At 33.4% G+C, this 12,935-nt stretch overlaps 1 pseudogene; it reads right to left on the reverse strand.

The window, feature by feature from the left end:
• Nucleotides 1-11,532: 11,532 nt before the first annotated feature.
• LOC149566453 (pathogenesis-related thaumatin-like protein 3.5) lies at nt 11,533-12,319 on the reverse strand (annotated as a pseudogene).
• Between the last annotated feature and the right edge of the window lie 616 nt (nt 12,320-12,935).

Here is a 12,935-nt window from a genome sequence, read left to right on the forward strand (position 1 = left end):
TACCCCAAAAGCCCCTTAGAAATAATATGTGGAGAAAACCACGACGAATAAACCTCCAAGTTTGATTAAGATCCACATCGCAACATCATCCATCTTTAGAGGTGGAATTGAATAGATGGGAACTCAGAAGTAGATTGGTTAGTTTCTCAACTTCTAGTTTTTTAATTTTATTTATTCTCCTCATTTTCCTATATTTCTCCAAAAGATTTATTATGTCCAACCAACTAGCTCTTCCCTCTTCCTAGATCAGATAGTCTCACACTTTCTCTCCTAAAGTAATTTTTAACTAGTCTTGCATCGGGCTACTAATGAAGGCATTTTTAATTCTCTATATCTTCTTTCCACATCTCAAACTAGAAAAAGGAATTGGTACCATTACTTATGATTTTTTTGTTCCCTTCTTAGGATATTTTTTGTTCTATTTATAGGTTTCAAGAGGAAATAGAAGCTAGTAATGTTGCTTTTCTCAAGGATAGAACCAGTAAGGTATCAAGGCATATACTTAGCATGAAAGATGTTAGCCTGATCTCTTTCCCCTTCAATAAACTTCTAGCTAATCTTAAAAATAAGTGCTCTATTCATTTATGTTACCAATTTTCAGTCTTCCCCTGTTTAAGCTTGAGATTATTGGTTAAAATGAGGAAGAGGTGTCTAAGTTTGTTCTAGGTTACTTACTTCTCATCTTTCACGAAGCACTCTTCTATCTTCATTTTTTGGGTCTCCCTTTGTAATACATTTTCCTAACCTTTCCATGTGTTATTCCTATTTTTCTAGTGTGCATAGGGATTAGGTGATTTAGGCATGGTCGGGATGTGATCTTGCATCCTCCCAATGAGAAGTAAGTGTTCTACACCTTATTATCTATACTCTTGCCCTAGTATGCTATATCTCATAGATGTTGAGCTCCCAAGATGACTATCCTCTAAAGTAAAGTACATGAACTTCAAATCTAAAGTTGAAGCCATGGAAAGTAATTTAAAGGGCTGAGAATATGCTTTGCCAAATGCCCAAGGATTTATGATATTATGAATTTAGGCCAGGATGCTTCTTATTCAGATCTGTCGAGACAAGATCGAATATTTCTTTGAATTAGGGATTTATGGTTTTTTTGTTGCATGTTCATGGAAAATTAGTTGTTTTATTCTACTCTCGAAGCCTCATGAACCTAAGTTAAATCTTAGTTCAAATAATCAAATAATGTGAGCATAATGATTTATTGGCTCATAACTAGTAGGCATGCTCAAGATCTTTCTTCAAGCCCATTAGATTCAAGTTAAAAGTTGAATACTATTTGATGTTCCTTAATCTAGAAAATTTTGTTGAGACATTTTTTTTGTCAGGTCAAAGCACAAACGTATGATACCCTTTTGTGAAGGAAAAGGCTAACAAAAGTACAACTGTTCACCTTCATGATATAAAGCTCGTATTATTATTTAGAATTTGAAAATGAAGCAAACTAAGGAAACATGTAGAAATTGATTAACTTTAGGATTATAAGTTTTAACAATTGTTTGGATTAAGAATTGATATAATTTCATAATTTTTATAGATAATTTTTTAGTTTCTAGAAAATGTTGAAAATTAGGGGTCTAGTTCCCACATCAAAACTATACAAAAATAAACTTATTTCCCTTTGATCTTAGACTATATTATTGATAGCATATATATCGAGAACATTCAAAAATAAAAATTATCTTTAGACTTATACTATCACTTTTATAATTATTCAAAGTTTAACTCACCTAAAATTGATAGCTTTTATCTCCCACGACATTTTTCAAAACAAAATTCTAACTAGAACAAAAATTATAAATTCTAGAAGAGGACTCTCTCCCTTAGAACATCATATAAGTTTTACATTTTTATGATATGATTTACTATTTTTCTCTTTCTTAAAATTGACACCTTTTTGAGTGTCAAAATACATTCTTATAGAATTTTTTAATTATAATATCCTATGTCCAATTAAAACACTATAAACTCTATATGAGAATATTTTTCACTTTGGGCTCTATTAAATGGTGTTTATAAGTTATTAAAAATATATCATAAAAAATTGTAAGAGTTATTGAAATGTCAGTTTTGTGAAATAATTATATTTCTTTAATACAAACAAGAATAAAACAATAATTAATAGACATTTCCAATAGGAAAAGTATGATACCATATATAACTTAGCTAGAATGAATTTATATAGATCATATCTTTGAAAAAAAATGATTTTTAGATAGGAATACTCAAATTTAGACATTATGATTAGTCATCCTAAAAGGTGACATAGATTTGTACTTTTACCCTGCCCAAAGGTAACAAAATGGGCTACTTTTCTGGAGTTTTTGGGAATATAATGTCAAGTTACCCAAAATTTTGAATATCCTTTAGAGATGCCCAAAATATGCTTCTGGGTAAGTAAGTGTTGAATATGGAAACTTGTTATGAAGGAAAATCAATAATAAAGCCTTTAGTAGAAAATGAAAGAATAGAGTATGCAAGCTAGCAAAAGGATTACTCCCTTGCTAGGATTCTGAGTAAATGGAAAGAAAAATTGTGGAAAAGCTAAGTGTTTCTTTCTCTCCCACACATGATAATATTGTTAATAACATCTTCATTCTAGATTCTGAAGCAAAACAAGGAACTTCCTGCAAAGCTAAGTATTTATGTTTTTCAATGACTTTTAGTCATATCACTTTGCTTTAAGTAAAGTAAGAGTGCTTTCAAGAACTTAATATTTTAAGTGCAAATAAATGGAAAGTTTAAATAGCTAAATTCAAATCCAACTGTTATAATTTTTGGATGATCTTAATTTCATTTGTGTAGCACCAACATTATAATTCCTTAAGACTATTTTATCAAATTTGCAAGAAATTGGTTTCTACAAGTTTATTTAATCACTATTTATCAAAAAATATATCATGTGCAATAATAGTGAATGGCAATCAAAGCTGCTGGTTACAAAAGATTAATTGGCTTGAAAAATGAGTTAAAATGTTATATAGATACATCCATCAAGTTCTACAATTTGGGTGATCTACATAGGAGGCTAAATTCCCAAATCATTCACCCAATTACTCTGAAACTCAAAGAGAGTGGCTTGATAGAGGCAGTCAACTTCCCAATGGAAATTCATGCACCTGAGTTAGGAAAGGACTACATAGAGAGAAATAATCTATAAATGATTTAGATTCTATTTCTAGATCAATCCATTCCCTTGTCAATTTTCAACATCTTGATGCAGTCAACATTTGGCATCCTTGCACATGAGTAGTATTATGACATTGATTTTGGGTCCTCTACATCCATGAAGAGCCTTAGATGCGAGGACTTGCAAAGGACCTAGTTCCAAATTGCTTGCTCGAAGAAGAGAAAAATGTAGAAAACTCTATTTGACACAAATATGAAGCAAGAGATTATGGATATCATCACACTTCTCCTTAGGTTGAAAGGAAAGGAGGAGATTCTAGAATTCATCGAACATCACTTTTACCTAGTGCAAGAAATCTATGTTGAAGAAATGAAGATCAATTGGGCACAAATCATCTATCATGAGCTCACTTACTAATTGAATTTTGTCAAAGGATTCAAGTAGTTCTATATATCCTCCTATTTGATTTATGCTTTGGCAAGACACCATTTTTGGCTTGGTCTCCCAAGTATCCCAAACTACAATGAGTGCAGCAAGGTCAATGATTTCTATCTATGCCTACAACTGCAAAGGAGCTATGAGGAGTATGTAGTTGTCAATGATGCTTTTACAATGAGATTGTGTCAAGAATTGCAAGGTTTTCCTAAAAGGAGATTCTCATTAGAGGTAATTTTTGTCATAGCCTAGTTCTATTACTCATTCATTTAGTTCCTGAGCTTCTCCTATTTGTGAATAGGAGCCTATGGTGGATTTCCTTAGAGATTGCCCATATATATCTGAAGGAAAAGGTAGTTATAGTTGAGCTGTGTTAGAAAATTTTGGAGGTGAACACCCTCTATTAAAATGTTAAGAAGATTTTTGGGATTCTGTTCCTTATTGTGCTTGGCCCTTATTCATGTGCCTTGAAATCAAATGCTCAAAACTAGGTAAAGAGTTTTGAAAGAAAGATCAAGTTCATAGACTATAAGGTGCTCAGGCCTTAGTATGATCCAGTGAATTTTGTAAGGGATCATCTAAAGTTGGTGTATGCCTATTGATATGTCCCTGATATTGAAGATTTCTAGTCTAGGTGTCTCAATGAGTATCAAACTTAGGAGAAATTTTGGTCAAGGCTAACTATTTATGAGATAAAATTATATAAGGATTCTATTGATGTCTCTGATCTTACAAATGATGAAGCCTACATGCACGGGCCACATCTTATGAGAAGACCAAGAATACACCAATCCTATCTACTCCACCTCTTTAGCAAGTCATAGATACAACAGAGGTTCTCATGTGAGGAATAATTAAAAGAATAAAAAACTTGGTGGACTGGACTTGGGCAAGTAAGAAAAGGACTGGAGCTTCCATTTCAATAGATGGAGTATTAACTAGATCTGCCCATTCAGCTACAACTATGACCACAGTGACCACTACAAAAACATTTGCTAGGCCATCACAATCCATTAGCCAAGGAGGAGACCAACCTCTAAAAAATAATGTTCCACATACTCCCACTTATGTAGTTGGCCATCTTCCGAATATTGGGAAGAGAAGAGAGAAGGATGATGAAAAGGATAAGGAGAAAGAACAAGAGAAATTTGTGGCTAAGCAATCCACCCCTATTGAACTCATCAATTTGGATGGCAATACAAATCTCATGGATGAACAAGAATAGAAAGCATGTTAGCAAGGGTTGTCTTCCCTATTGCTTCACAAAGGAAGAAAACTCTGTTAATTCTGAGTAAGTTATTGGAGCCATCCACACTACAATCTTCTATAAATGTGCTCTCTATAGAGTGTTGGCTTGAACAAACCATTGATAGGAAGAGGAGGAAATACAAGGATGCAGCCCCATCAAAGGACTTGATCACACAAGTCATTTCCTCTTAGCCATTAAAGAAGAATAAGAAGAATAATATAATCATTATATTATCTACAGATTCAGCAACTAGCCATATGCTAGTTGAGATTCTAGAGCCTCATAGGGAGGGAAGGTTTCATGAGCTCTGAATAGATGATTTCCAAATCAAAACATTGGATCTTGGTAGTCAATTTCACAAATCCATGGTGAACATGTGGAAGTAAACCAATGAGAATATTGAGGACAAGTTGGAGGAGCTAAGAGTAGAGAAGGAGATATTGAAGGTCTCCAATAGAGAGCTAGTAGAATACATAAGCTCTACACTTGGGAGTACTTCTTCCAGTCAATTTGACCTAAATGTAGAAGAAAACAACAACTTACTACTCAAGCTATAGTAGGAAAGGTAATTTGGGAAAGTAGGCCAAGCTTAGGTAGAATAGATAAAGGCTAAAGGTCCCCCACTGGTTGAGAATCTGGGAAGCCTAGTATTGCATGCTTAGAAGCTTAGAGAGGCAACATCAAATCATCAAAATAAAATACAAAAGGTAGCAGATAAGAAGATAGAGCAATTGGCCCTTCTACATGAAGTGATAGATATGAAGACTAGTGTTGCCATTGCTCATTGGATTCTAAAGATTGGCCAAGAGTCACCGTTCCATTGGAAGCAATCCTTGGAGTTCATCATAGAAACCTTTATTAGATCCACAAATGAATTCAAGGATGTGCATGACCTAGTGTAAAAGATTATTGGTAAGTTGTTTCAATAATTGAAGATCTTGTGCACAGAGTCATTTTTGTCTACTAATGGAAAGCTAGTGGATATCAAAAGAATGAAGTCCAAGTTCTTGGAATTTCATGATGAAGTTGTTGACTTGCTTAATTTCCGAGTGGCCAAGATTTAGGAACTATCAGCAGTAGATACATTCATCAAAGGAGAAATGAAGAAGTTTCAATCAAGAGTGGCTATAATTGATGAACTTATAGAAATACATGATTACTAGATGATTAGATCCAAAAATATCCTCATTCTAGGTATCAAAAAGCTAGACAAAGTAACCAAAGCTATGAAATTATATAGGGCTAAATTAGTTACTTCCAAGAAGGAAAGATCATTATGATGTTTTCTCTAGACATCTATTATTATTCCTCTTTTCCTTATTTTTTTGCCATTCTTGGCATTTTGCTAAATCTCTATAATAGACAATTATTTGAGCTTGTCCTATTTTTAGATTATTTTTTTTAGAGATGCAATCATCCAATGTAGCTAGGCATTTTGAGAAGGCCTATAAATGTAATCTTTTAAGATGTAAATAGGATCAAGAAAATTTACTTTGGGCAAGACCCTGTAGTTGGGGCTACTGTTGGAGACTTTGAGTTCATTTTAAGTTTTTTTGCTCATCTAGTTTAAGAGGAGTTTGTGGAATGAAACTATTATTGCAAAAATTTAAATGAATGTGCGTGAACTTCACTTTATTTCCTTTGTTTAATAGATTATATGCTTTACTCTCTTCAGCATAAGAATGTCTTTGGTTTGTTGTACTCTTTGTGTTTAGTTTAGCTCTATGCATAAGGAAGCTAGAAGTTAGTATGGGAGCAGTTAGGAATTAACAATTTGGGTATTACCAAAGCATTGGCTAACTCTATAATTAGGGAATTATTTACTTACTATCTTTCTTTTCTTCTTGGTGTCATAGTTAGTCCTCAATGTTTCCATTTCTGTGCATTTATAGTTTGAGTAGATTGCATATTGTGAGATAGTCCCCTTTTTTATCTAAGTTTTTTAAGGTGTTGAGAAACTTGGTTTTTACCTATTCTATTCTTTGGTTATGAGCATACCCACCAAAACTCAAAAGAAAAATTCATTTTATATCTTGCACTCATAAGGGAGATGTACCTTTGAATTAAGGGGTCTTTGATAGACTACTAAACTGACCCATTTTGTTGTTAACTTTATGTTTTCCATCAGCCTTTTGAAAAGTAAAGAGTCAAGTTATAAACAAATATATCAAGGAAGACAAACTATTAACCAAGAATTTTCTTGAATTTCCTTATTCTAAGACCACCTTGAGATAGGAGTTTACAAACCATTTCCCAATTTACTAGGAACATTTTCCTTTTATCGTGACTACTATCTTGCAAAAAAAAATATTTATTTTTTTCCAAGGGTTCAAAAACTTTGATTTTCATAAGTATCATAGACATAAAGTACATAGGAATGCTTTAGAGGTGGATCTTAAGGACATCGAGTTCTCCCCCTTGAATGAGTAGTTTTCCTTCCCAGCTTGCAAATTTTTTCTTGAATCTCTCTGTAATCTTCTTCCAAAAGGATAAGGGGGGCTTCTTAGGAGAAAAAGGTAGACCAAGGTAGATGTCTAAAATAGAGGATATTTCACAATTTAGGATATTCGATATCTCATCTTGTAGAGTGGTATTGGTATTTTATAAAGAATCTTACTTTTTTAAAGATTATTTTTTTGTCCTAAAATAGTAGCATAATCATTTAGAAGAGTCTTCTACCTTTTAGCTTCCTTCTTTTGGGCTACCCCAAACATGATAGTGTCATCCACAAATTGTTAATGGGTAAAAGCACAGATTTGTGTCATCGTTTAGGACACCAAAACCTATTTTGATCAAATCTCATTTCTCTATCAAAACTCAATTTTTTTCAAAAACTAAAAACACCCTTTTATAGATCTCAAATTCAATATCATCATTATATAAATTTTGAAGTGTTCTGATTAATTATTTCCCTCAAAAAAGGGAAAAAATAGTAAATCATACCAAAAAATTAAAAAATTATATTTATCTCTAGAGGAGAGTGTCCTCTTCACAAATATGTAATTTTTTATCAAGAAGGTGTAGGTTTGGTAGGGAAATTTTGATGGGAAGGGAAAACTATTGGATTTTGATAAGGTTGAGTTTGAGTACTTATAACAAAGAAAATATAGATAAAAAGTAATTTTTTTTTTTTAATTCCCCAGATATTCATGTCATCTATAAGATATTTTCAAATTAGAACAAAAAAATATGATTTGCATATACTTCTTTGATGGGAACTACATTGTATATTTTTTATAGTTAAAAAAGGATCTTCAAAATAAAATAAAATGAATAAATTCTCACTCAAAAAATTTACAAAAATTATAGGCATAAAATTCATCCAATTCTACACATTTCATCAATTTACATCATCTTTAAATTCTAAAGACAAATACGATTTTTTTTGTCATTAATGTTGAACTGTCACATTCTAATATCTTGTTTCTTTATGAAAGGTGACACATGTTTGTGCTTTTACCCTAGTGAGTGGAGAAGAGCATGTTAGGAGCCACTGTAGTACCTTTGAGAGCTTATCCATCATTGAGTATGGAAATATTCATAACAAGAATCTCAACCACAAAAAGAGAAAAGATAGGGGCATAAGGGCTCCCCTTGTCTTAAGCCTATACCCATAGAAAAGAACCCAATAGGATCCCCATTGACTAGAAGAACATAATTTGTAGTTTTAACACAACACATAATCATGTTGAGGACCATTGCCTTAAATCAAAACCTCTTCAGTAGTTTTTCTAGAAAGGTCCTTCTAACCCTGTCATAAACCTTAGAAACGTCTAGTTTGAGAGTGATTGGAAGTAGATATTTATAATTCATAGTTGAACCAATTCATGAGTAGTGATAACTAGATCCATAATGTTCCTTCAAGAAACAAAGCCTTTTGTTCTTTGCAAACCACTTTGTGAACGATAGGTTTGTGTATGTTAAGCATCACTTTAGATATAATTTTATAAAAAATATTGTAGAGACTTATAGGCCTATACTCTAAGAGAGAAGAGGGATTATTATTTTTAGAAATTAAGGCTATGTATTCATTGTTCAAGTTATTTGCAAGGTGACTAGATCAGAAAAAGTGACACATGGCCTTGAAGACTACATCTTTCACAATATCTTAGTATTCATGGAAGAGGACAGGTGGGAATCTATTTGACCCTAGGGACTTAAAGGATTGACATGAAAAAGCATCCATTTTCACCTCTTCATTAGTATTAGGTTATCCTCATCCGAAACCAACTCATAGATATAGTTTGAGAGGTATCCTAACTATTAGAGAGAGCTGGAAGACCCTACTCCCTCTATTCATAAAATAACTAACAACTTCCATGTTTAGATCCTCTCCCTTTTTTATTATCATGTCATATTCTCTCTTTAGAGCACTAATTCAATTCCTAAACCTATATTTTAGAGTAGATTGATGGAAAGATCTACTATTCCTATCTCCCAAAGTGATCCATTGGATCCTTGATTTATGTTTCTAGAACACCTCTTCCTATTTAAAAAGCCTTAACCAATGTTCTCTTAAGGTTCTTTTGTTTTCTTCCCTTCTCTTAAGCTTCATAGTTAGTTTCCATTTGATTTTGAACCTATTTCATTTTTTCTATTAGGTCTTTTTCCCTTTCAAATAGATTTCCAAAGGAGTTTTTGTTCCATCTCTTTAGGTTTTATCTCACTGAGTTTGGTGCAAAGGTTGATCAAGGGGAAGCTTACTTCTCTAGTATTCCACTAATCTTGTATGAGGTCTTTAAGGCTTGGGTGAGAGAAACACATGTTTTTAAATTTGAAAGGGGCAATCACTATTTTAACCATTTTCCATTCTATCAGTAAAGCATTGTGATCAAAACTAGATCTAGTTTTAGAAGAAAAGAGAAAGTCAACTAGGTTTATCCAATTACAAGATAGAGTAAATGTGTCCACTCTAACCTATATAAGCCTACTACCCTATCTCCTATTTGTTTATGTAGACTTGGAGCCATCAAGTTCTAAATTAATGAGACCTTGATTGAGCAAAAACTCTCCAAGGTTAATTATACTATCAGTGTAGTCCTCATTACCCCCAAACTTCTCTGAAGGGTAGAGGGGATGTTAAAATCTTAAACAACCATCCTTTTAGTGTTTTCATTATTACCCAACTAATTATCTAGGAAATACCAAAACTATTTCCTTTCACCTTTGTTATTAGGATCATAAATGGTGAAGAGATTCCAAGACCACCTAGATAACATATCATAACAACATAAGATTATTGATCCACAAGATATCATGTTAAATCATAAAATGAATCTGGTAGATATTAACCTTCTAAGCTATTTTTTCCCAATAATCTCATTTTTGGTTCAATTATTGATTTTCATTTTCAAGGATTAATAAAAGATGTAGTCCTTGTTAGTTTATTTAATGCAATCTAATGTGATAAGAGGTCAAATCTCTATAGGGAAATTCTATAATTTTCGTCATATTATACATTGTCTCTCTATTTGTTTCTTGGAAGTAACACTTTCAAATAGTAGTGTAATGTGCTAATCTTAGTAAAACTATAGTCTATCTCCCTATTTTGTAGTTTAACATCACCATTTGGTTGAGTGATGATGGTGATATTATATTTTTCACTCCTATGCCCATGCTTATTGGCCGATACTACGAATAAATCTTTGGCAATTTATAAGTCTTCGTTAGTAATAGTCTCTCTATACAATAATTCATAGTTGAAGTTCTCTTGATATAAAAATACTATATTTTGAATTGCTTTAAGTTCAGCCTATTTTTTAGTGTATATTGCTTCCAATTAAGAGGGTCCATTGCATTGACCAATTTAATTCCCAATTTTTTAAAGGAAACATCATCAATAACCATAACTATAGTAATGGCTCATTAGTATTGTACTAGACAGATCAACTCTTTGATATTTAACACATCACTTATATACTAGACGATGTATTTGTATAATATAATCTTATAATAATTTATTTTTAAAACTTCAATTCTCATTTATTTGCTTGCAAATTGCCCTCCATAAGGCTGATGATAACAAATGTATAAAATATAAATGAACTTAATTTCATCGATACTAGTACATAACATTATCCTATTCAAAAAAGACCTCTCTCCACCAGATTATATGTGTCCATAGGTAAAGAAGATGGAGTCATTGTTCATGTAACCAAATACTTAGGTATTGCATACTGGGGTGATCAACATTATTGTATAAATAAAATGCTCATTAAACATCTATGAATTGGACCCACTAAAAAAAGTTTATTTAAAAAGAAAATCGACAACTGAATCTTTCTTAACTGGACGTGTCTGAATTGATTATGTAAAATTCTTGTACAAATGATAACTAAAAAACGACCACTAACAACTGATTTATTCAATGCTATCCTGATGCAGAAAGACCGGAAGAAGATAAGATTTGTCAGATATGGATAGAGCATGAGGAGTTTAGAATAGGAAAATATATCTACAATTTATTCGCTTTCCTGTTTCAAGCTGACGTGCTCCCAAGGGAAGCCGTCATATTTGATCTCATGGAGAAGTTTCTATACTCGACCATTAATACAAACATAGAATCTGCCAAACTAGAAGAACAAACATGCTCTGATTTTCACCTTTGTTTAGAAAAACACAAGTCGTTGGATCATTTATTCTAGTAATATTGCACAACCAGAGGAAAAATGAAAGGAGCAATGAAACCAGAAAGGCCCAATTAGGGTTACTTGGAGGGACAAAAGGTAACGGTGTAATCAGTGTCAAGGCTGCAACCCACATCATTGTTTAGGAAAGTAGTATTTGGGCAGGCTTTTCTGAAAGCCTCGTCAAATCCCTCCGGAGAACATGACCTCAAGTACGAAGTACATTTACCTTGACATCCGACCACCTGATTATTCTTATTCACCTGTTAATCTTTAGGGCAAACGTCAGCAACAAATGGCGTGCATTCCTGATGTCCACAGCTCTTGATTGACATTGGCAGGTTGAAACCCCGGTCGATAGAAACTCCAGCTGACCCATCGCCTACCTCCACCTGTGTATTGGGCGTTGAAAGCTTTGGGTTCACCCCGAGTTCTTCACAACGTAGATGTCCCTCGCAATCAGCGGAAAGACAAGACCCTCGCCCTGCTGAATTGAAAGAACATCCAAACCTTCCCCATATGATTCCGGTCCATCCCTGAACGAAACGGGTGGAGAATGACTCGCCGGCATTTAACACCTGCTGAAACCCCGTGGGCTCCGGGTATCTAATTCTATCATATGATGATAACGCGGGCCACACTGTGAACGAGCATTTGTTCTCCACCGTTATGGTCATGTCTGCTGGAGTTTCTCAATTCATCCCCCCACACACACAAAATAAAACAGATCAGAGAGAAATATAGCAAGCAAAACCGTTAACAATTAAAAAGCTGATTCTCATGTTTTGATTTACCTGCGGTGCAGAGAGATGCCATGGTTAGCGAGATAGATAGCCATAGGTACGATTTCAATAACTTCTTCTTCATTTCGAGCTTTTATCAGATTGTTTAAACATCACGCAATAAAGTTTGATTCTTAATTCTTAAACTAATTCTTTAGGTACAATCTGAACAAAGACCTGAGACCTAATGAAAGTGTGGTTTATAGTGCATATAGACCAAATAAAAGTGTGGTTTGTAGTGCATATATAGGTTTTACGGGGCATTATGACGTCAAGGAAAGGGAGGGAAGGAGAAGCCCATGATATCCAATTCATTTATTGTGGAGCTTTGTTGGTGCTATTTTTTGGCTAACCGTAGATCTGTACCCCTAAAATATTCCTACGATATTGGAATTGACCTTCTCATGTTGTTTTGATTTCAATATTATAGTTTGAACCTTATCCTTCCACTATATTTATTTTGAAGATATAAATGATAATCTTGGCTCGAGGATAGGGCGTCTACGGCCTCAATCATTTGTATCACTAGGTAGTGTCCAGAAATTATATAAATTTAATTCAAAATACTGATTTTAATCTTTCAACCATTCATAGCTGAATATAAAACACAGCTGGAAATTAAAAGCATCCACCATGAACAGAAAGAAAATACCAGCTCACAAAGTATAGAGACACGGATTTTGTTGAGTAGGAAACCCTCA

Source organism: Cupressus sempervirens, chromosome 3 (assembly GCF_028749045.1).
Source record: "Cupressus sempervirens isolate cs-2001-9-10 chromosome 3, ASM2874904v1, whole genome shotgun sequence".
NCBI classification, from domain to species: Eukaryota; Viridiplantae; Streptophyta; class Pinopsida; order Cupressales; family Cupressaceae; genus Cupressus; species Cupressus sempervirens.